This window comes from Mustela lutreola, chromosome 13, assembly GCF_030435805.1.
Source record: "Mustela lutreola isolate mMusLut2 chromosome 13, mMusLut2.pri, whole genome shotgun sequence".
Lineage (NCBI taxonomy): Eukaryota > Metazoa > Chordata > Mammalia > Carnivora > Mustelidae > Mustela > Mustela lutreola.
Window position 1 is genome coordinate 70,337,125 of NC_081302.1, and position 25,419 is coordinate 70,362,543.

General features: G+C 39.4%; 1 long non-coding RNA gene across 1 annotated transcript; it reads left to right on the top strand.

Moving 5' to 3' along the window:
- Nucleotides 1-1,201: 1,201 nt before the first annotated feature.
- Nucleotides 1,202-25,419, top strand: LOC131814000 (uncharacterized). Its single transcript, XR_009347082.1, has 3 exons — nt 1,202-1,385; nt 6,866-7,038; nt 25,193-25,419. It is a non-coding gene; the product is annotated as an uncharacterized LOC131814000 (long non-coding RNA).

Genomic DNA, 25,419 nt, shown 5'->3' on the forward strand with positions numbered 1-25,419 from the left:
AAAGTACATGTTTTTAACTAGTCATAACTTTGGACTTAAATACTTTACCTCTCCTTGTTTCACTTTCTTAATTTATGAAAATAGGGGGTAGATTTGATGATCTAGATGATCCTTTCAGTGCCTTCACCTTAAAGTTGGGTTCTAAGCCATAAAATATTTACTGTGTGCCTGTGTACAGTGCTTCTATCTCTAAAGATATAATGAGCTGTAAGAGACCTCCGTATCCTGCCAAAACGTCATAATCCAGCTGGAGGATTAGCAGGTACTAATGTGAAGGTACAGCAAGATTCAAGGCCAAACTTGCTAAATCCTAACATGACTGACACAAAAATAAGTGTTATGGGTGAGGAGGGAAAGTCACTGTGTCCCCAAACTATTGACAAATGGATTGACATCCAGAACTTGAGGTTTCAAAGTAAGGAAGGGGTCCCTTGCTTTAATATCGGGTACAGGACAATATTAAGAGAACAAAGGTTGTGCCTATTGCTAAAAGGGGAAAGCTCATATAGAAAAAAAAAAGCAATTGAAAGGAAGAAAAGTGTGGGCGGTAGAGGTGGTGCTCATTCAGTTTAAAGCTAATGTAGAGTTTATTATGGAAGATCTGTAATAAAAGAATTCAAACTTTTTTTTTTCACTTGTTTCAGGGTTCTGTATTCATTGACTGTGGAATGAAAATAAAAATCAAAGCAAAGCTTTAAAAGGATAGAGATATGTAGGCTAATGGACAATTTGTCTGGGGGAATGGCTTTTAAGGCTGAAATTTCTCTGTGTGTATTTTTTCCTCAGAATTTAATGTTTTTAAAGATGGTGCCCTGTGAGTTACCATGACAACCTGTAGATATCATCTTTAGAAGGCTAAAGCTACAGATCTCAGCTCAAAGTATTGTGTCCACACACTTTTAGAAAAAGCCTGTTGATGCACCATAGATGGGCTGAACCAAACATGGAGTGGCCACCGCTGTTACGGTGTATTTCTTTGAAATACTTCAGCATGGCTGAAGCTGCTTCTACAGTGTTAGACACCCTCCCTCTCTTTTCATCGTTACCTTTGCAATCTGAAGCATACTTTATTTTCGTCATTTTCATTTCTTCTTACTTCATACTTCATAAACTTCTCCCAAGACAGGCAAAAGTAAAGGCTAAAGCTCATTTACTGTTTTACATGCTTCTTTGAAAAGAGAAACGAGATTCAAGTGTTGTTGGTTATACTGCTATTTTAGAGTTGTTCTTTGTCATTGGGCTGCATTTTCTCAGGATAGTATCCTCAGTCACAAAGCTGGGCAAAGAACTGAGAAGTCATTTACAGCTGTGAAGAAAAGGACTGGAAGGTACAGATGAAGTGAGAGTTCTCCAGAGCTTGGTTTTCTGTCACCTTTGTAGTGAAGGTAGGTGCCTGGGGCAGAATGATTATAGAAGCTGCTAAGTAGTTGCCTTTGTAGACAATCAAGTTCAGCAAATTCCCTAGAGAGAATACTGATTGTGATGACATGTCATTAATGTGTTTTTACTGATTAAACATGGGGTGGGAAATTGAGATACTTAGTTGAGTAATTAAAAACAAATCTCTTCAACTAGTTCAAGTAAATGAAACATTAAAAAAAAAAAAGAAAAAGAGAAAAAAAAGAAAAAACCCCACTATTTAGGGCCACCTGGGCAGCTCAATCCATTGAGGATCTGCTTCAGCTCAGGTCATGATCCAGGAGTCCTGGGTTTGAGCCCAGAGATGACAGGATCCCTGTTCAGTGGGGAGTCTGCTTCTCCGTGTCCCTCTGCCCCTCTCCCCAGCTCATGCTCTCTCTCTCACTCTCTCTCTCAAATAAGTAAAGACCATTTAAAAAACCCCAAAGCTCCCCCACTATTTTAAAAAGATATTGATAATGCTTGCTGCTTGCTGTGATTATTATGTAAGTAGTCTGAAACTTAGACTGTAGGATGTTACTGAGTGGGCATGTGACATGGAATACAGTGCCATGAATTTGATTTTTATTTTTCAAAGTTTCATTAGGTACCTCTGCTTTTTTTTTTTTTTTTTTAAAGATTTTATTTATTTATTTGAGAGAGAGAGTGAGAGAGCACAGAGGAGCAGGCTCCCTCCTGAGCAGGGAGCCATTGTGGGGTTCAATCCCAGGACTCTGGTTATCATGACCTGAGCTGAAGGCAGATGATTAACCTACTGAGGCACCCAGGTGCCCTAGGTACACCCGCTTTGGTGAATGGGTCATTTCATTGCATTTATAAGGATAGATTTGGATTTTAATATCACATGGGCAGCTGAACCTTGCCAGACCAGAAGCATCCTGTAGCCCCATTCATAGTCATTGATGGAATGTGATGCATTCAACTCTCTCGGAGGCTTAGTGTTTTGTGGTTTATGGCCTTGGTAATCTCATGTCTTAAGGATGTCAGATAATTTGGTGAGTGTGAAATAATTTGCCCTGTTTTCAGCGATTTTTTTCTGTTATGATTATGATTATTATTTTGCAATAAATACTGAGTTATATAAACATTGAGTGCCCAATGGGTTTTACTTGTAAGAATAATCGTAAGTATATGTTACATGATTGCTGTGCAAGAACTTAATGAGAATAGGTAAGCAGTCATAATTTGGTGTAATTAATGAAGCAAAAGGTCTTGTTAGGTTGTTTAACTAATGTTAAACTGTTGAAGTAATTGGGCTGAATTTTATGGGCTTTGGTGTTGTCTTAGTGTAAATCGCTGTTCATAAAAGTTCATGGTAATTATGTTTTTTACCTATGAGAATTCAGCTTCTATAATTTATTCTGACTTTTCCAGAATAAATTGTCTTCATGAAGCAGAGAAAGATGTACTCACCAAATTCGCTTAGGCAAATGAAGAAAGGCTTAAAAGAAAAGTCTGCATTACATTTCAAAAAGTACTGCTCCTGAAAAATGAACAATGATTCAGTTAGAAGAATATATTTGAAATACATCTCAAAATTCACCCAGAGAAAGCTGTTTTACCAAATTGGCAAACATTACCAACATCATCAGCTGAGGCGAAGTAGTATTAGGTGAGATGAAGCTCAGGTCCTAGTGTCTTTCTCCTTCCCTCTTCTGTCTATCATTCTTTCTTTCTCTCTCATGATGCTGCAAAACAACCCTGCAACATGACAGAGTCGTTTTATACAGAATGGCCTGATGTAACAGTGGGAAAGACATAGAATGAGGAATTGACAATAATAGTATTTAATTCATCACTAAAAATTTTACTTGGAAGTCTCACAGGAAACATGACTTTTACCTTGTCATTCTTTCTAAATATTCATGAGAAATAGCACTTGCAATTATTAAGTGTACGAGCAGTACATTCCCATCGGCAAACTGAAAACATTTCTGTCCTGTGAAGATGTTAACAGACCAACAATCATTACTGGTGAGAAAGGAGAACGGATTCAGAATTAATGGAAAAGAGGAGGGGCACTGGGTTGTTTTTTGTTTGTTTTTAGCTGTGTATAATGTTATTTTTTAAAAGATTTTATTTATTTGACAGAGATCACAAGTAGGCAGAGAGGCAAGTAGAGAGAGAGAGGGAAGCAGACTCCCTGTTGAGCAGAGATCCCGATGCGGGGCTTGATCCCAGGACCCCGAGGTCCCCAAAAGCAAAGGCTTTAACCCACTGAGCCATCCAGGTGTCCCAGGGCACTGGGGTTTGAAAATAAGTTAGGAGTTACGTTTTTCCCCTTGTAAAAGGAATACATGTTTGTATTCAGCATTCACTATTTATCTCCCTTTTTTGACAGCAGCTTCGATTTTTATTTGGGGATCTGTGTCTTCCAGTTTTCATTCCATTTGGTATGGGTATGGCTCCAACAGAGACTTAGGACAGAGCACAGAGACTCGGGTTGATCAGCACGTGGCATTCTCCTGACATGCAATTGGTTTATTTTGAGCACATGACTTAAGACAGACCAATCAGAATGGATCTTAGAAGTTTTGCTGTGCAGGTGGACTTGAACTTAAAATATTTAACTCCTAGAACTGGGACCCCAAGAACTCCTTTCTGAGAACTACTTTGAGCTCCTGTATTTAGCCACCCTTGAGGCAATGCTTATTTCAGAACCACTGTATTATGAAAGGCAATAAATTTTCTTTATTTCTTAAGTTAGTTGGGTTGAGCTGTGGCAAATAAACCTAAGACATACATTGCTCACCACAGGAAAATTGGAAAACATAGGAAGGTGCAAAAAAATTATAATCACTTCTGATTCAATTTTGATGTATTTATTTTCTATTATTTTGTTGATACATAAGCAGAGGTAACTTTGGTTACAATTTTGATGTATTTTTCCATTCTTTTTTTATCACTGCATAGACATAAAAATTTTAGTCAATTCAGGGTTATTTTTACATGTATGGATATATGTTTTTAACATATGGACATACACACACACACATACAAATATAATGTTAAATTATAATACTTTTATATCCTTGCTCTCACCTAACATTGTGTCATGACCATTTCCCTATTTCATTAATATGGTTTTTAATAGTGGAATGATATTCCTAGTACATATAAATGATCATTGATTTAACTTTTCCATTATTTTTGGACATTTAGGCTGTTCCCATTTTTTAAAAGAATATATTTATTTATTTGACAGAGAGAGAGAGAGACAGTGGGAGAGGGAACACAAACAGGGTAGTGAGAGAGGGAGAAGGCTTCCCACTGAGCAGGGATCCCAGGACACTAGGGTCTTGACTCCAGCCAAAGGCAGATGCTTAATAACTAAGCCACAAGGGCACCTAGACTATTTCCATTTTTCTTTTTTTAAAAGCCTAGTTGTTTATGTTGTTGGTAAGTAAATACTTGACCAATTTTCTATTTCTTTGTGTTGGTTTCCTAGCAGGGGTATTATGGACCTTAAATGGATGCATTTTTTAAGGACTCCTGATATATATATCAAGCTGGTTTTCAGAAAGGTTATACTAATTTGTATTGCCAAGAACCCTGCCAAACTAGGGTATCATTATTTCTTATCATAGTTACTAATTTAATAAGCTCTTATATTGTTATATTAGAATTTTTAAAATTTCACTTTTGGGAGGTTGAATATTATTTTTTCATATGCTCTTGATCATTTGCATTTCTCTAGTGAATTGATATTCCTGTGCCTTCCCTGTTTTTTTAATCAGCATTTTAGGTTTTTTTTTTTCCTTATTGATTTTAGCCTTCTATTTTTCAAAATCAGTGATTATAATAAGTCGTGTTGCACCGTTAGCTATTTTAGGACCTACTGGTGTATCTCAAATAGAACCTTGAGACTGTCAACTCCTCTGATTCCAAACTAACTACACAATAGTTTTTTCCTATCTAAAAGCAACTGATTTGGCTTCTGAAATCAAAACCTCAGATCAACTTTTCTGTAAAACTGGGGGGGTCAGGCAGTGAGTTTAACACCAAAAGCTCAAACATGCATCTTCAGTTTTGCCCACTGTTAACTGATTTAACTGCACGAAGAAAAGTTGTGTCCTGTTCATTATGTGACATTGTAGTTTACAGATGTGATTTTTATTTAAGGCATTTATTCCATGTAAAATCCTGCTGGAGGGTTCGAAACACTCGTTCTTCCCATAAACTGTCATCTGCCTACTTGCAACTTTATTTACTAGAAAAAACACATTCTGTTTTCTGAAGGTAATGTTGATTTTCTTTTTTTCCAGAATAGCAGCATAACACCTTGTCAGCTCTTACTCAAAAGGTTGTTTCCTCATATTTTGATGTTAGATCATTTCCCAGGGATGAGAGAGAGGGAGACAACTTCTAAACACCAGTCTACAAAATCTCTACTTTCAAAACCTACTTTTATTGACTGAGTAAACTTGGCAGTGGATTTTATTGCTGTATGGTATAGAAATCTCAATTTAAAGAAGGAGGAGAAGCCAGGGAGGGGGCGGAGGAGTGGGGAGGTTGGAGAGAGGAATGAAAAAGCTTACTCAGTTAAAATGTTTATGAAAAGCCAAAAAAAACTCAGCTCTACTTTTCTTCTTCTGATGAAATCCTAATTGCTGACAAAGACTTGCTAATTTCACTATGATAACCCATATCACAGGTGACATATAATTTTCTAATAAAATATATCTCTGTTATTACTTTCTTGACCCCCACATAGTAATTTATAATCTAAAAAGGGGTTTAAAAAGTGACAGCCTTGGGGCACCTGGGTGGCTCGGTGGGTTAAAGCCTCTGTCTTCGGCTCAGGTCATGATCCCAGAGTCCTGGGATCGAGCCCCACATCGGGCTCTCTGCTTAGCAGGAAGCCTGCTTCCTCCTCTCTCTGCCTGCCTCTCTGCCTACTTGTGATCTCTGTCCATCAAATAAATAAATAAAACCTTAAAAAAAAAAAGTGACAGTCATTTCAGCACAGTATTTAGTGCTGTTCCCTGTATTTAGATACATTAATGGGGTTAGAACATTGTTCCTCAGTGTGAATTACCACAAAACGTGAGCACTTCCCGTTACATTTTCCTCACTGTTTGTCTTTGATATCTTGGTTTTATTTTATTATAATATTTGTTAAAATTTCCTTTTTGGAAAATTAAAAAGCATATGTCAGGAAGAAGTATGAAATCTTTTCTTTCTCATGGCTTCAGCATATATTTTGGCCCTGATCAGCTTAGATTGGATTTGATATCATTCTTTGTAAATTATTAATATAATATAAATATTATTTATAAATATGTTTCAGTTTCAAATTTCCTGAGAAGACAGGTAAGCAAGCCAATAATTACAATAGAGTGTGAGAGATGTTATTGGTTCATTGAAGAAGAGAGAATTAGAATTTATGAAGTCAAAAGAAAGACAGAAATGCTTATTTCTTTGTTTTCTCCTGTTGTGGCCTCAGAGCTGTTGGTTTCCTTCTGCCTCCTCCGTTTCTCCAGCCTGAAGTACATCAAGGGTTGATCTCCCCTGCAAAGCCAGAAAAGAGGCAATAATAGATTTAAAGGGATATAGAGTGGTGATACAGATATTTGAGTCTAGAAGCAGCAGAACTGTGGGGACTGGATTCATGACCAGGTAAGGAGAAAGAGGGAGGGAAATGGTTTGGGGGATCTGTTAGGAAGAAGGAGAAGAACCTTAGAGAATTCAGAAGGGGAAGACTGGAGAGACTCCGGCTAGGTGCTTCATAGAATGCGGTAAAACCCTGTGCAGAGAGAGGTCTCAGGACTGCTCCCTTAAGCCTAGCTCCCCGCAGGACGAGTCCTGACTCTTCCGTCTTCCTATTCGTCTCATTGCTAACTCCCGTGAATTTTATGCTCTTAGTACATCCCAGGTGCATCCTCTCCTCACTGTTCTCACCACCAGTGCAGTTCTGGCCTCATCATGTCATTCCTGGATGAACTCCAGCCTCTCACCCTCTGAGCCATGCATGGTTCTTTCTACACTGGAGACCTCTTTCTGAAATGCAAATCAGATCATATCACCCCTGCTTTGAAATCATTTTAAATGAGCAATAGACTTGAATAGAAATTTCTCCAAAGAAAATGTACAGTAATCACATGAAAAGATGTTTACCACTGCAGTCATTAGGGAACTAGAAATCAAAACCTCAATGAGATGGCACGTCACACCCATTAGGATGACTATTATTAAAACAACAACTAGCAGAAAACATTGAGTATTGATGAGGATGTGGAGAACCCGGAACCCTTGTGTACTGGTGGTGGGGACATAAAATGCCTCAGATGTTCCTCAAAAAAAAATTAAACAGGGGTGCCTGGGTGGCTTAGTGGGTTAAGCCTCTGCCTCCAGCTCAGGGCATGATCTCAGGGTCCTGGGATTGAGCCCTGCGTTGGGCTCTCTGCTCGGACGAAGCCCTACTTCCCTTCTTCTCTCTCTGCTTGCCTCTCTGCCTCCTTGTGATCTCTGTCTGTCAAATAAATAAATACAATCTTTAAAAAAAAAAAAGTAAACATATAATTGCCACTTGATCCAGCAATTTCCCTTCTGGGTATATGCCTCAGAGAACTGCAAGCAGGGACTCAGTGAGGTTTCGAGTCCCATGTTCATCGCAACATTTATTCACAATAGTCGAAAGGTGAAAACAGCCCAAGTACAGTGCATGGATGAATGGATAAACAAAATATGGTACACGAAGACAATGGAACAGTATTCAAACTTAAAAAGGAAGGAAATTCTGACATGTGCTATAACATGCGTTGAACCTTGAGGACATTATGCTAAGTGAAATGAAACCAATCCTGAAAGGACTAACATTGGGCGATTCCACCTCTATGAGGGACCTAGATAGTTAAACTTATTGAGACAGAAAGTCAAGTGGTAGTTGCCAGGGGATGGGAGTGGGTGGTGGGGACAACTGTTTAATGACTAGAGAATTTTAGTTCTGGAAGATGGAAAAGATTCTGGAGATGGATGGTGGTGGTGATGGTTGTCCAACCATGTAAATGTACTTAACATCCCTGAACTGAACACTGCCACCGAACCTAAAAATGATTACAATGGCAAATGTTACACTGTGTGTATTTTACAATTTAAAAAATCACTCTGGGGCCTTCCATTAATTTTAGGATTAAAAACCCAGTTTGTTAGCATGATATATCTGTTTTTCAGGATATGGGTCCCAGCTCATTTCTCTGGTTTGTCATTTTGCTTGGTCCAGACCTCTACTGCTTGGCCCTTCCCTGTCCTGGACGACTCAGCTCGGCCTTTATCCCCTTCTCTGGCAGATCCTCCCTGATCCATCTCACATGTCTCCCAATACTGGGTCTTACCCTCATCTCGGGTTGGTGAACCTCCTCTTTTCTATCATAGCCCCTACACTGCCATCTATCATATTGAATTCAAAATTTAAAAATTTGTCCTTATCAGTAAACCCCCATTAGGCTATTAACAACTTTTGGTGGTGAGGGGATTGTCTTTTATCTAATTTGCACCCCTGCCTGGAACATGGCCTTATACCCTGTAGATGCTGAATATATAACTTGTTCTCTGAATGAAGGAATATAGCTCATTGGGGAAGAAAGGGAACTTTTGCAATTTGAGCTAAACATTTTATCTATAAACAGGAGTAAAAATAGCACTTACCTCTTAGGATTTTTGAAGAATGATGTGACATTGGTAACATTGGTAAAACATTTAGAAAAACACCTGACCCATAATAAGTACTCAGTAAATGTTAGATATTACTATTCACTTTTATTATCGAATGACCTATGAAACCTTTAAAATAGGATTTTCATATTCCTTTTAGAATAAGGATTGTTAAAGGGAAAGATGGGGTAGAAATTAGCAAGCAAATGACAGAGACAGACACCAATCCCTCTGGATTCCAGGCTCCTCTATGGTTTATCTTCAGGATTAGTGACAGGCATGTCTGCTTGGTCTGAGCAGAGGAGTGGTGGTATGGAGGGCTCCTACTCTGAACCAGCCTTTCCTTATATGATTGTGGCTTAAACCACCCCCACCTCCAACCTGTCAGCCTCAGTGATACCCAGCCTCTCTCGGAGGTCATGCTTCCCTTAGGTGGGATGGGGACTTTCCTTAGGAAGACGACTCTGGGGGTAAATTGCTCTTCCCGCATGAAGATTGCTAGTGCACCTGACAGCCCGATCTCCCACCAAACCTTACTCTCAAGACTCAATAACTCAGGTCAAGCCAAGCGGCTAGAGTTCCCATTTGGGTCTCCTCTACTCCATTAGGGTAGTTTCTTGAGTCTGATTCTGAACAGAGAATATGCTCAGGACTGGACTTGTTGCCAGGTCCCTTCCAGTTTTGCCAAGTTTATTTTTTCTCATTTCTCCAAAATACGCAAAGTGTGTATCAAAGAGACATATGTCAAAGAATACTTTAAAAAAATCACAGTGCGATTTATGCTGGTGACCTCTTCTCCTTGCCCAGTTAGAGCTCAGGGAAAGTCTGAGGTGATATCCAAAAGTATGTTTCGTATGTGGGTCAGAGGTATTTATTTTAGCCTAAAGGAAATCAAGGAAGATCCTGGAAGAAGAGCTTAGGGGAAGAAATAACTTCACCTGAAAGCACACAGAGGGGGTTCTGAGAAAGCTCAAATGTAAGAGCAGAAAGATGGCTTGACCTGGCCTCCTTGCTGTTGTGATAGAATGGAAGCAGGATCAACAACCTGGAGACCAGAAAGGTAAGCATTCTGGAAGGTTCTGTGGCATTACTAATTTCTCAATGATTCTTTTTCTCAAGTGATTAGACTAAAAGTCTGAAAACAGAAGGAGCCTGGGTGCTTGACTTTGGATCCATAAGGAGGGAGGAAACTGTGGGAACTACAGCCCTTTGCATTGCTTGTCGTGTGTGTGTTGGGGCGGTGGTGGGGGTGGGATAGGGAGTTGTCCAGTGGGTTACAAAGTGAAGAGAAAAGAAGAGCAAGTCACAGCCATGACAAGGTAAAAGAAAAAGCAAATCCGGGTGGCCCTAGGGCTTACCTATGGAAGGACATACTTGCGTGGTTCCCAAGTGAGCACTATATGTCAGTCGGCTCAAGAACAGCTCTCAGCACTACAAGGGGGCAAGAACTCACTTATGGGTGTTTATGAACTTCTGGTGGTAAGTGCCTTTCGTAGTTGTCCCGTAAGCTATGATTGGAAGGAAATGTGATCTTCCTTCCCCATCATTTTCCTTTCACACTCTTTACGGTGGCGAAAGCCACAGTTTCCCCTGCCATCGCCCTGATAGGACACTGTTGGGTGGTAGTGTGGCTCTGATGTCCCTAGAGCAGGCAATCAAAGGTTATGGGGAGGAGCAGGGGAAGCTCTGTCCTCTGCAGGATGCATGGAAGATGGAGTTGAAAAGAAAATAAGACAGAAGAGAGCAATGGTATAGACATTTAAGTTTGGATGTGTCCAGGATTATTCAGGGGAGGATATTCAGCCCAGGGCAGAGACCATAGGACTGGCACACATCCTACCCACTCACCTATTTCACTCTGACAGCTGTCATCTCCATTCAACCTGAGACAATTGAGAGAGCAGGGCATTACATGCTTTATTGCATTATCCAGGCCATTGCTCCCCTCTATTACTAAGGACATCGACCATAGTTACGTCTGATGCTATATCTATTATGATTTAGACTCTGCCCACATGAATATAGAAGAATTTGGTCAGACTGAAATTTACTAAGTCCTACAACCAAATTTTTTGCAAACTGTGTATGTTAAAGGTCAGAAAATGGGTCAGTGAAATCCAAGATAATAGGGAGCTGGTATTCATACATTATTTGAATAAATAAGCCAGAATGATAAATCCCATAATCACACTTGTTATGGCTATGGTTTTATATATTCAGTATTAATTTGTATGAAAATTTCAGGTTCATATTGAAGCATTAATTTTAATACTTCAATACAAAGTCAAACTTATATACATAATTGAAAGCGTAAATAACTACAGACTCCAATGTTAGTAAAAAACTTTTTACTGTTGTTGTTCAGGTGATAAATAAGCTTTTTCCTTCTCCTTTCTCTAAATATTAGTGTTGTCTTTAACTCACTTATTTATAGTACACATAGTTTAATCTTTTAAAGAACATGAGTTCTGATATATTTACCTTTATATGTTCATGCGCAGTCCTGAAATGAGAAAATTATTGTTATTATAGATAGCAAGATTTCATTTTGATGAACTCTTATCATTTGATGTTCGTGAGAAGCAGGGTAAAGGGTACTGAGTCAGAGATTTTTATTTACTTTCCATCTTCCTTTTCTTTTCTTTTTTTTTTTTTTTAATTTTTTTAGTTTTTATAAACATATATTTTTATCCCCAGGGGTACAGGTCTGTGAATCGCCATCTTTACACACTTCACAGTACTCACCAAAGAACATACCCTCCCCAATGTCCATAACCCCACCCTCCCTTCTCCCAACCCCCCTCCCCCCAGCAACCCTCAGTTTGTTTTGTAAAATTAAGAGTCACTTATGGTTTGTCTCCCTCCCAATCCCATCTTGTTTCATTGATTCTTCTCCTACCCACTTAAGCCCCCATGTTGCATCACCACTTCCTCATATCAGGGAGATCATATGATAGTTGTCTTTCTCTGCTTGACTTATTTCGCTAAGCATGATACGCTCTAGTTCCATCCATGTTGTCGCAAATGGCAAGATTTCATTTCTTTTGATGGCTGCATAGTATTCCATTGTGTATATATACCACTTCTTCTTGATCCATTCATCTGTTGAAGGACATCTAGGTTCTTTCCATAGTTTGGCTATTGTGGACATTGCTGCTATAAACATTCGGGTGCACGTGCCCCTTTGGTCACTACGTTTGTATCTTTAGGGTAAATCCCCAGTAGTGCAATTGCTGGGTCATAGGGCAGTTCTATTTTCAACATTTTGAGGAACCTCCATGCTGTTTTCCAGAGTGGCTGCACCAGCTTGCATTCCCACCAACAGTGTAGGAGGGTTCCCCTTTCTCCGCATCCTCGCCAGCATCTGTCATTTCCTGACTTGTTGATTTTAGCCATTCTGACTGGTGTGAGGTGATATCTCATTGTGGTTTTGATTTGTATTTCCCTGATGCCGAGTGATATGGAGCACTTTTTCATGTGTCTGTTGGCCATCTGGATGTCTTCTTTGCAGAAATGTCTGTTCATGTCCTCTGCCCATTTCTTGATTGGATTATTTGTTCTTTGGGTGTTGAGTTTGCTAAGTTCTTTATAGATTCTGGACACTAGTCCTTTATCTGATATGTCGTTTGCAAATATCTTCTCCCATTCTGTCAGTTGTCTTTTGATTTTGTTAACTGTTTCCTTTGCTGTGCAAAAGATTTGATCTTGATGAAATCCCAATAGTTCATTTTTGCCCTTGCTTCCCTTGCCTTTGGCGATGTACTTAGAAAGATGTTGCTGTGGCTGAGGTTGAAGAGGTTGCTGCCTGGGTTCTCCTCAAGGATTTTGATGGATTCCTTTCTCACATTGAGGTCCTTCATCCATTTTGAGTCTATTTTTGTGTGTGGTGTAAGGAAATGGTCCAATTTCATTTTTCTGCATGTGGCTGTCCAATTTTCCCAACACCATTTATTGAAGAGGCTGTGTTTTTTCCATTGGACATTCTTTCCTGCTTTGTCGAAGATTAGTTGACCATAGAGTTGAGGGTCTATTTCTGGGCTCTCTACTCTGTTCCATTGATCTATGTGTCTGTTTTTGTGCCAGTACCATGCTGTCTTGATGATGACAGCTTTGTAATAGAGCTTGAAGTCCGGAATTGTGCTGCCACCAACTTTGGCTTTCTTTTTCAGTATCCCTTTGGCTATTCGAGGTCATTTCTGGTTCCATATAAATTTTAGAATTATTTGTTCCACATCTTTGAAAAAGATGGATGGTACTTTGATAGGAATTGCATTAAATGTGTAGATTGCTTGAGGTAGCATAGACATTTTCACAATATTTATTCTTCCAATCCAGGAGCATGGAACATTTTTCCATTTCTTTGTGTCTTCCTCAATTTCTTTCATGAGTACTTTATAGTTTTCTGAGTATAGATTCTGTGCCTTTTTGGTTAGGTTTATTCCTAGGTATCTTATGGTTTGGGGTGCAATTGTAAATGGGATTGACTCCTTAATTTCTCTTTCTTCTAACAAGACAGAAATGCAACTGATTTCTGTGCATTGATTTTATATCCTGACACTTTACTGAATTCCTGTACAAGTTCTAGCAGTTTTGGAGTGGAGTCTTTTGGGTTTTCCACATATAGTATCACATCATCTGCGAAGAGTGATAATTTGACTTCTTCTTTGCTGATTTGGATGCCTTTAATTTCCTTTTTTGTCTGATTGCTGAGGCTAGGACTTCTAGTACTATGTTGAATAGCAGTGGTGATAATGGACATCCCTGCCATGTTTCTGACCTTAGCGGAAAAGCTTTTAGTTTTTCTCCATTGAGAATGATATTTGCGGTGGGTTTTTCATAGATGGCTTTGATGATATTGAGGTATGTGCCCTCGATCCCTACACTTTGAAGAGTTTTGATCAGGAAGGGATGCTGTACTTTGTCAAATGCTTTTTCAGCATCTACTGAGAGTATCGTATGGTTCTTGTTCTTACTTTTATTGATGTGTTGTATCACATTAATTGATTTGCGGATGTTGAACCAACCTTGCAGCCCTGGAATAAATCCCACTTGGTAGTGGTGAATAATCCTTTTAATGTACTGTTGAATCCTATTGGCTAGTATTTTGGTGAGAATTTTCACATCTGTGTTCATCAAGGATATCGGTCTATAGCTCTCTTTTTTGGTGGGATCCTTGTCTGGTTTTGGGATCAAGGTGATGCTGGCCTCATAAAATGAGTTTGGAAGTTTTCCTTCCATTTCTATTTTTTGGAACAGTTTCAGGAGAATAGGAATTAGTTCTTCTTTAAATGTTTGGTAGAATTCCCCCGGGAAGCCGTCTGGCCCTGGGCTTTTGTTTGTTTGGAGATTTTTAATGACTGTTTCAATCTCCTTACTGGTTATGGGTCTGTTCAGGCTTTCTATTTCTTCCTGGTTCAGTTGTGGTAGTTTATGTTTCTAGGAATGCATCCATTTCTTCCAGATTGTCAAATTTGTTGGTGTAGAGTTCCTCATAGTATGTTCTTATAATAGTTTGTATTTCTTTGGTGTTAGTTGTGATCTCTCCTCTTTCATTCATGATTTTATTTATTTGGGTCCTTTCTCTTTTCTTTTTGATAAGTCTGGCCAGGGGTTTATCAATTTTATTAATTCTTTCAAAGAACCAGCTCCTACTTTCGTTGATTTGTTCTATTGTTCTTTTGGTTTCTATTTCATTGATTTCTGCTCTGATCTTTATGATTTCTCTTCTCCTGCTGGGCTTAGGGTTTCTTTCTTGTTCTTTCTCCAGCTCCTTTAGGTGTAGGGTTAGGTTGTGTACCTGCGACCTTTCTTGTTTCTTGAGAAAGGCTTGTACCGCTATATATTTTCCTCTCAGGACTGCCTTTGTGTGTCCCACAGATTTTGAACTGTTGTATTTTCATTATCATTTGTTTCCATGATTTTTTTCAATTCTTCTTTAATTTCCCTGTTGACCCATTCATTCTTTAGAAGGATGCTGTTTAGTCTCCATGTATTTGGGTTCTTTCCAAACTTCCTCTTGTGGTTGATTTCTAGCTTCAGAGCATTATGGTCTGAAAATATGCAGGGAGTGATCCCAATCTTTTGATACCGGTTGAGTCCTGATTTAGGACCGTGGATGTGATCTATTCTGAAGAATGTTCCATGTGCACTAGAGAAGAATGTGTATTCTGTTGCTTTGGGATAAAATGTTCTGAATATATCTGTGATGTCCATCTGGTCCAGTGTGTCATTTAAGGCCTTTATTTCCTTGTTGATCTTTTGCTTGGATGATCTGTCCATTTCAGTGAGGGGAGTGTTAAAATCCCCTACTATTATTGTATTATTTTTGATGTGTTTCTTTGATTTTGTTATTAATTCGTTTATATAGTTGGCTGCTCCCACATTGGGGGCATAGATATTTAAAATTGTTAGATCTTCTTTTTGGACAGACCCTTTGAGTATGATATAGTGTCCTTCCTCATCTCTTATCATAGTCTTTGGCTTAAAATCTAATTGATCTGATATAAGGATTGCCACTCCTGCTTTCTTCTGATGTCCATTAACATGGTAAGTTCTTTTCCACCCCCTCACTTTAAATCTGGGGGTGTCTTCGGGCTTAAAATGGGTTTCTTGGAGGCAACATATAGATGGGTTTTGTTTTTTTATCCATTCTGATACCCTGTGTCTTTTGATTGGGGCATTTAGCCCATTAACATTCAGGGTAACTATTGAGAGATATGAATTTAGTGCCATTGTATTGCCTGTAAGGTGACTATTACTGTATATTGTCTCCGTTCCGTTCTGATCTACCACTTGTAGGCTCTCTCTTTGCTTAGAAAACCCCTTTCAATATTTCCTGTAGAGCTGGTTTGGTGTTTGCAAATTCTTTCAGTTTTTGTTTGTCTTGGAAGCTTTTAATCTCTCCTTCTATTTTCAATGATAGCCTAGCTGGATATAGTATTTTTGGTTGCATGTTTTTCTCGTTTAGTGCTCTGAAAATATCATGCCAGCTCTTTCTGGCCTGCCAGGTCTCTGTGGATAAGTCAGCTGCCAATCTAATATTTTTACCGTTGTATGTTACAGACCTCTTTTCCCGGGCTGCTTTCAGGATGTTCTCTTTGTCACTAAGAGTTGTAGATTTCACTATAAGGTGACGGGTTGTGGGCCTATTCTTATTGATTTTGAGGGGCGTTCTCTGAACCTCCTGAATTTTGATGCTCGTCTACAGCTTTTATTTTGAAGAGTTTTTTTAATAAGAAATTTAAGAAGAGATTCCATTTCTTATAAATTTAATATACGTTTAATGTATATTAAAACATGTACTATAAGATTTTCATTTTTTAATACTCAATAGAATCCAACATGGATTCAAAGGACAAATACTAGACTAATGGAAATATTTGCATTGGTTATAGATGTGATAGACAACAGTATAACCAGTACATTTGCTATCTAGCCGCAGAAAGATCTTTATAAATTCAATCATGTCAGTCTTTTGGTGAAAACTCTCCCTGGCTCACCATTTTGCTGAGTAACAGCCACAGCTGAGGAGGTCCAGCATAATCTGATGGGCAGAGACTTCCTGCCTTCATCACCCGCATCTAGGCCCCTGCTTTTGCCCACTTGGGCCCCGCCATATTGGTTCCTTCCTGTTCCGTGGACATACAGTGTCTGTTGCTATTTCAGAGCCTTGCCCTCCTGCTGATCTCTTCCCTTGGGATGCTCTTCCCAAAGGTGTTCCCTTGGTTCCACCTGAAAATCTTTGCTTAATATCTTTGCTGTGCTGTTATCCATTCCCTGAACAACCTACAAAACAGAGTTGCCTTCTTCATCTGGGCTCTCCCTTCCCATTGTTTTGTTTTCTCTTTGGTACTTTGACATATTTCTCCTACTCTTGTTTATTTGATGTTAGTTTGTCTCTCTTCACTAAGCAGTACATTTCAGTGAACTCAGGGATTTTGTTCATGGCTCTATCCCTTATCTACAGAAGTGCCCTGAATATAGTAGCTTTTATAAGCTGATGAGAAAAATATTAAAATACAATGGAAAAATGCCTAAAAAACTCACAGAAAAAAATCTAAGTGGTCACATAAATATATGGCAAGTGCTTATACTTGCAGAAGTAAGGAAAATATACAGTAAAGGAATAAAATACCCCACGCTTACCCATCAAAGTGGCAAGAAGGTTGAAATGCAATGCTATCCAGTGCTATTGGATATGTGAATCAGGGGGCTCTCTCCTAGATTGCTGGTGTATGCAGGAATTGCTGCTACACTTTGGGAAAAGAATCTGCCAGTATTTGTTGAAATGAAATACATACATATTTAGGGAGGGTCTGGGATTTGTGGGGCCAAAGCTTACATCACATTATCTTCATTCATTTAACTTTTCAATCATTATTCTTTAAGAAAAGTAATGGAACATTGCAAGCTGAAGACTAAGTCTGGGAGCATTTAAGGGACATGTGCAACCAGGGCTTTGAAGTTCAAGTTTGTTAGCTTCCTAGCAAATCCTCTTCCATTGCACATACCTTCTGACTACAGCCCCACTTCTAGGAAGGAATAAAGAGTAAGAGGAACAAGGATTAAGGGTTCTAGTGCTTAAAAGATACATGTGTAAGGTATTTACTGCAGCATTATTTGTAGTGGAATAGAAATTAGAGACGATCTTAATGTCTATCAATAATGTGAAGTTCAAATAAATATAGTACATCCATTCCATGTATTTCTGTTAGGCTATTACAAACAATATCTGGGGCGCCTGGGTGGCTCAGTGGGTTAAAGCCTCTGTCTTCGGCTCAGGTCGTTATCCCAGGGTCCTGGGATCGAGCCCCACATTGGGCTCTCTGTTCTGCAGGGAGCCTGCTTCCTCCTCTCTCTCTGCCTGCCTCTCTGCCTACCTGTGAACTCTGTCTGTCAAATAAATAAATAAAATCTTTAAAAAAACAATATCTATGCTATATTTATACAAGGAAAACAGGTTGCAAAATAATGTACTATATAGTATAATCCAATTTTGATAAAATCAAGAGAAAGGAGAAAAAACAAGAGTAACACCACATCTGTCCTTCTGTGTATATATTTATATAGATGTCTGTGTGCATGTGCGTGTGTGTGTTTGTGTGTATAACACAAAAGTATCATAAGATGTGGATTATTAATATTGGGTATTTCAGGTTGGGAGTTGGGGTGTAATGGATGGAGGAATGGTTAGTAAATTTTTCTTTATACATTTTTGAATAATTTAACTAGTTTCAAAGATTACATTCATACTTTTTTCCATAGTTTTATTGAGATATAATTGAGATATAATATTGTGTAAGTTTAAGGTATAAAACATTTAAGTGAAGCCACTTATATATTGCAAGATTATTACTACCATAGCATTAGCTAACAACCTCCATCCTTTCACATAATCACCCTCGTGTGTGGTTGTGTGCATGTGTGGTGAGAACATTTAAGATCTACTCTCATAGCAACTTCCAAGTATATAATATAGTACTATTAGTTATGCTTACCATGCTGTACATTAGATACCCAGAACCTGTTAACCTTATAACTGGAAGTTTATACCCTCTTATCAGTATCTCCTCGTTTCCCCATCCCTCAGCCTCTGGTAACCACCATTCCATTCTCTGTTTCTATGAGTTCGGTACTTTTCAGATTCCACATATAAGTGAGACCATACAGTATTTGTCTTTCTCTGACTTATTTCACTTAGGATAATGCCTTCACATTTCTTCCATGTTGTTGTAAACAGCAGGATTTCCTTCTTCCTCATAGCTGAATAATATCTGATTGTGTCCATGTGTGCATACACATACACATACCACATCTCTGTCCATTCATCCATTGACAGACACCTGGATTGTTTCCATGTTTTGGCTATTGTGAATAGTGCTGCAGTGAACATGGGGATACAGATAGCTCTTTGAGATCCTGTTTTCATTTCCTTTGTATATATGCCCCAAACTGGACCTGCTGGATCCTATGGTAGTTCTATTTTTAATCTTTTCGAGAAACCTCTGAACTGTTCTCCTCAGTAGCTGCACCAATTTACATTCCCACCAACAGCCCGCAAGGATTCTTTTCTCTCCATATCCTTGTTAGCACCAATCTCCTGTCTAACCCATTTATATTTTTTTCTTTATTTCTTTTTAAAGATTTTATTTATTTATTTGACAGGGAGAAAGAGATCACAAGTAGAAGTAGGCAGAAAGGCAGGCAGAGAGAGGTGGGGAAGCAGCCTCCCTGCTGAGCAGAGAGCCCGATGCGGGGCTAGATCCTGGGACCCTGAGATCATAACCTGGGCTAAAGGCAGAAGCTTAACCCTCTGAGCCACTGGGGCCCTCATACTTTCATGATTTAAGAAAAGGAATAAAAATTTTAAAAGAAAAAGGAGAAGAAGGTCCTCTCATTAGATGTAGTGATGTCTTTATGGTGGGAATGGTGATGCTGATAAAACATGTTGGACTTGTTGCTCGTGGGCAGAGAGCCGGGGAAATGGCAGCCCTTCTCTCAGGAGACAAACAGAGACAGGAGAAACATTAAGAAATGAAATGTTTGGGGTGTTCATTGAGGAAACAATAAAATGCAAGCCATGCTTTAAAGGAATGGATGATGAAGTACAAGATAATATTACAGCAGAGAATTGGCATAATCGTCAATAACAAACAAGCAGTTTGAAAGGCAACTCCTGGGTCAGTGTCCCCAAGGGGGGTGAACACGCAAAGGTCAAGAAAGACACGGACCAGAAACACTAATTATGATAAAGAATCAATTTTATTTATTTATTTATTTATTTATTAGAGAGAGAGTGAGAGAGAACCCATGGGGGTGGGGTATAGAGGGAGAGAAAGAAGCCCAAGCAGGCTCCATGCATTGCACAGGGCCTGACACAAGGCTAGATCTCACAACCCCAAGATCGTGATCTGAGCTGAAATCACGAGCTGGGTGCCCCACCAACTGGGCCACTCAGGCACCCCAATACAGTATCAATATTAATGAAGTTTCATCACATGCCAGCGCTGTGGTCTAGCTGATTTAATTTTCAGACTGCCTGTGAAATGGGCACTCTTATTATACCCATTTTACAGATGGGGTGATTATTTTACATGACTAGAAAGTGGTGGAGCAAAAACTCAAATCCAGGCCTATCTGATCCAAGTCCTTGAGCTTAAGTACTATGATAATTGGCCTTCTAGCAGTATAAGAGCTATATGCATTTTTTTTGGATATATGCATTATAACTACCAGGCAGGAGGTATTAAGCAGTTAATAAAAGGAGGCTGAGCTGGCCTAAAAAAGTACTTTCTACTAAAAACATGCAGTGTCAGAGATATCAAATGTGTAACTTTTGTGTAAAAAGTGAGTTACATTTGATTTACCATTTGTCCTGCACCAAGGGTCTGATGAATTCTAACAGCAGCACAGAGCGTAGATTAAGAAATTGGTTTTATTGGACAAGAGGAAACTTACAGAAGCCAAGAGAAGAGAAGGATCCTTATATCTGTCTAACAAGAGCCATGCCCAGAGCACCTGCAGTGTGGGCCCATATACACATGGGATTATATATAGGATGAACATACTTATTGGGAGCCACATATGTTGGGCATATGACATGGGTACAAGGAAGACTCTGGAACTTCTAACTTCAAAGCACATAAAGTTTGGTTGGAGAGTCAGACAAGGAAGCAGATATTGTGGTTATGATGTAATCTCTATGACAAAGGCACATTCTAGGGCCTCAGGGTGTAGAAGAAAGGCATCTGATCCAATTTTGTACAGTTCAGGAGAAGCTTCTGGAGAGAAGTCTTTTTTTTTTTTTTTTAAAGATTTTATTTATTTATTTGACAGACAGAGATCACAAGTAGGCAGAGAGGCAGGCAGAGAGAGAGGAGAAAGCAGGCTCCCCTTGGAGCAGACAGCCCGATGCGTCGCTCGATCACAGGACCCTGGGATCATGACCTGAGCCGAAGGCAGAGGCTTAACCCACTGAGCCACCCAGGCGCCCTGAGAGGTCTTTTTCAATATGAATCTTTGCCTCATTTGTTTGAAGTTAGGTGAATGGACCAAATGACCTTTTTTGGCCCTTCCTTCCATAGAACAAAGTTCTATGACATGGAGCACAGGGAACGGAGTACATGAAAAGGAGGCCTTCACCTTAACTATTAGGGTTCCCCAGCAAAGAGAAGAGAACAAAAGGGCTTTGAAGGGACACAAGAGAGATTTGGCTAGGGTGACAACTCTTTAGGGGTTTGTTGGAAGCTTCCCAGATTAAAAAATTCTAGACTAAGGAGTGGCAATAAAAATGCTACCCACTCCAGTAACTAACTGCTAGTTTGTGTGTGTGTGTTTAATACTTTATTTATTTGACAGACAGATCACAGGTAGGCAGAGAGGCAGGCAGGCAGAGAGGGGGAAGCAGGCTCCCTCCTGAGCAGAGAGTGCCACATGGGGCTTGATCCCAGGACCCTGAGATCACGACCCGAGCTGAAGGCAGAGGCTCAACCCACTGAGTCACCCACGTGCCCCCTAACTGCTAGTTTTGATGGGATCTCCAACTTTGTCAGAGCTTCTAGAATGGAAAAGTTAACTACGTGCTGGTGTGAAGTGACTCAGTCTGGAGAAGGGTATGGAAAATGAGGTCTTCCTCCAATCCTCCCTGGACTCTGGGTTTCTATTCCACCTGCTACTTGTTTCTTTCTAGTGAATCGGAAAACACACAGCCTTCTGGACCATCAGAATGAGTTAGTGGTCATTTCAAAGCCATCGCCCAAGAAAATGAAATTGTTTATACATCCTTTCTGTGGTGTTGCCTTCAAATTTGTTGATTAAAAAGGAAGGAAAAAAAATAATGACCTAAGTGAATGCAGGAGGAGGATGGAGGGATAGAACAGATGATATTTATGACTGACTGAGAATTTCAATCCCAGCAGCTAAAATGATGAACTTGGGATCACTAGAAATGGGAATAGTTGACTTAACAGATGGTAGGCGTCTCTCGTCAGGGAAGTCTGTTCTGAGCATGAGCCTAATTGAGTAGTTCATATCTGTATAAATTAACATTTTTTAAAGCTATGTTATTCCCAGGAGAATTTTCAGGATAAACATTTAGAGTTTTCCAGGTCTTTTCACTGGAAAATGTATCACTGGACAAAGGTTAATTTTGCTGGTTCAGAAACTGTACATTGGAAATTCAAATGGACCATGATCTGTCTTTAAAATGATGCAAAAACTGGAGAACCGAAATGCACTTTTTTTCTGGCTTTCATGATGTTCTTCTGTAAGTTCTGTTGTTTGAACAGCTCCTTGGGGCAAACATCTGCCTACTTGAAATCTTATTAGGAAAATAACTTCATTTAAATCTTTCCTCATAGCCCCTCTCATGCAAATTTCAGTGTACAGTCAGGCAGGCTAGGGAAAATTGAAACAATTAAGTATGTCTAAATTAAACTATTTTTTATTTTTAGGTATATTCTATAGTATTTTTTACATACAACTACACATTTAACACTGAATATCTGTCTTTTTTTTTTTTTTTTCCTTTGGATTCCTGATAATTGGTCCAACAACACCCAGACCTCTTGCAATGCTGTTTTGGAGCTCATGGTTCCTGGAGACCATAAAACTAGACATTGCTAATAAATTGACATGTTTAAGTCCAAGTGTAGGGATCACTCAGCAGAAAGAGAACACTGTTTTATTTCTAAGAGAAGAAAACCATGTAAGACAGGAGAATAACAACAACAGAATCTCCTAATGCCAGTTCATAAACATGAAAAGGACAAGAATTTCATAGTGGACTTTTGATACTTGTAGTTTTCCCATGAATTCTTAGGGTCAAAAAAGAACTTACTGGTAATGTTTGTCATCTGCACATCAAATAAAAGTCAAAAGATCTCTTTTCCCATTTTAAAGTTGCAACAGAAAATATTCGTGCATAGTTAAAAACATTCAAAAAGAATAGAAGGATGTAAAATAAAATAAATACGTCTCCCCCAGTCCTTTCATTCTTCTACCTAATCCAAGTTTCAGTTCTCTGAAGACACAGCTTTTTGTTGTTGTTGTTTGTTTGTTTTGTTTTTGCTTTTTGTAAAGATTTTATTTATTCATTTGACAGGGAGATAGAGAGAGATCACAAGTAGGTAGAGCGGCAGGCAGAGGGAGAGGGAGAAACAGACTCCATGCTGAGCCTAATGTGGGGCTTGATCCCAGGATCCTGGGATCATGATCTGAATTGAAGGCAGACGCTTAATTGAACCACCTGGGTGCCCCTGAAGACACAGTTTTTTATTATATTTTATTTATTTATTTGACAGACAGAGATCACAGAGAGAGAGAGAGAGAGAGGAGGAGGAAGCAGGCTCCCCGCCAAACAGAGAGCCCGATGTGGGGCTCGATCCCAGAACCCTGGGACCATGACCCGAGCCGAAGGCAGAGGCCCCAACCCACTGAGCCACCCAGGCTCCCCAAGACACAGTTTTTAATTTTGTATTTTGGTCTTCCAGTGGCTACCTCTGCACATCTAAATCATGTGATTGTAGCAATACTTCTTTGGGTGCTGAAAAAATAGTAAATTTACCCAGTAATCCCCTTGTGAAAGATGAGAAATCCAGCCTACCTGAGCATCTCTCCACTTCTCCCACTTCTCCCTTTTTGTTATGTTATAAAATTTGGATTTTGTTTTGCTTATGTCTGTAGCTCTAAATACTGTGCTCACACCTTTCATCATCCATCGGCTTCAGACGGTACCCCCAGACACTCATTAGGAGAGAAAATATGGCTTCGTTCACTTACATTCCATTCCACTCAAGTGAGGAGGGCCTTTACAACCCAAACGCTAGGAACCTCAGCCTTCCTTCCGTGGGTTATCACCTATTTAGAGAGGAGTTTCCCAGATTTCGCTTGGAGGTAAATACCCCATGGTAAGTGCTTGAGAAGTGGTAGGGGTACATATTGACAAGGTTGACTCATAGACCTTCAGTAACCACCAGAATTTTGATTTAGTTTCCATCCCCTTCTTCCTCACTCAGTCTGGAGGTTCGAGCTTCTCCTGAGTTTACCACAAAGAGTGTTTACAACTTTTGATGCTGAGTGAGGACTTTCTACATTCTCTTTGTCTACAAATATGATCTTGTTAAATTTCCATCTTGTGAAAATTTATCAAAGTCTCTGGCTGGTTGATAGATTTGTGCTTCTTTGGGTGTGAAGGGAGTGAAATACAAGTAAGTACTTGGGTCACCATCTGGAAAGTCTTGATCTTTCCATTTCAATCCTTACTCACCAGTCAAAACTTTCACCTTTCTTTTGCTTGTGTAGAAATTAGAATGAATACAGTTCTGATCATTCAATCCCGTTTCAAAGGCATAGAATGTCTTCCCAAGAAGGTCTTCACCCTTTCCTTGTTCTTCAGTACCAAACAGATGAACTATAGCCTTGCTTCCCACTATTTCTTCATGTACCCTATGCTCCCATCAAATTGAATTGCTCACAATTTCCTGAAACTAACTTTAATTTCCTACTTTTATGCTTTTGTTCTGCTATTGTCCTGTCACCCCCTGGAATGCTTTGTCACCACCATATCTGCCCCTCTAGACACTAGCTCACTTGCAGAAGTGCAAGTCAAAGACCAGCTACTTTGATGAGTTATCTCTGACCCCAGCCAGTTGCCCTCTCTTACTCCTCTGTGATCTCACAGCATATTGTAGAAGTTAGCACCTCTCTGTGGGATTTATCACATTCTCTTTCAGTTGTGGTTACTCATGCGGTATCTCATCATTCTTCACCCATAGCTTCATGGAGGACAAGGTGTATGTCTTAATCACATTTGGATTTTCTACAACTGCTACCATGGTAGGAGCCTGACAAGGGTTTGCAGGTTGCTCACTGGAGACAAATACCATACAGTCTTCTCCTATACATTTACCACAGATCTTTCTTGGGATGCTTTCTGCTTTCTCAACCATTTTCTTAATAATTCTTAATATGAATTCATCACGGCATGCAAGATTGTCCTGGTTAGATGTTGTATACAAAGAATGGATGGTGCGTTCAGCGTGGGGTGAGCAGTGGGTAATGGGAAGTGACCGAGAAATAAAAACAGTTTGGGAATAAATTCTATTTATTAATTTTTTTTCAGTGTTCCAGAATTCATTGTTTATGCACCAGAGAAATTCTATTGTTGTACCATGATGGCATCCTCAACATTTGGAACTGCTATTGGTATCACTGGAAGGCTGGAATAGAATCTTTAGAGGTAGATGGGATCGTGACTGAAAACTTGGCGACTTTCCCATGACCCCCATGCTGGAAACCCCATGTGTTACTCCCTTCTGCTTGGTTGTGCCGCAGTAATAAATAACTCTT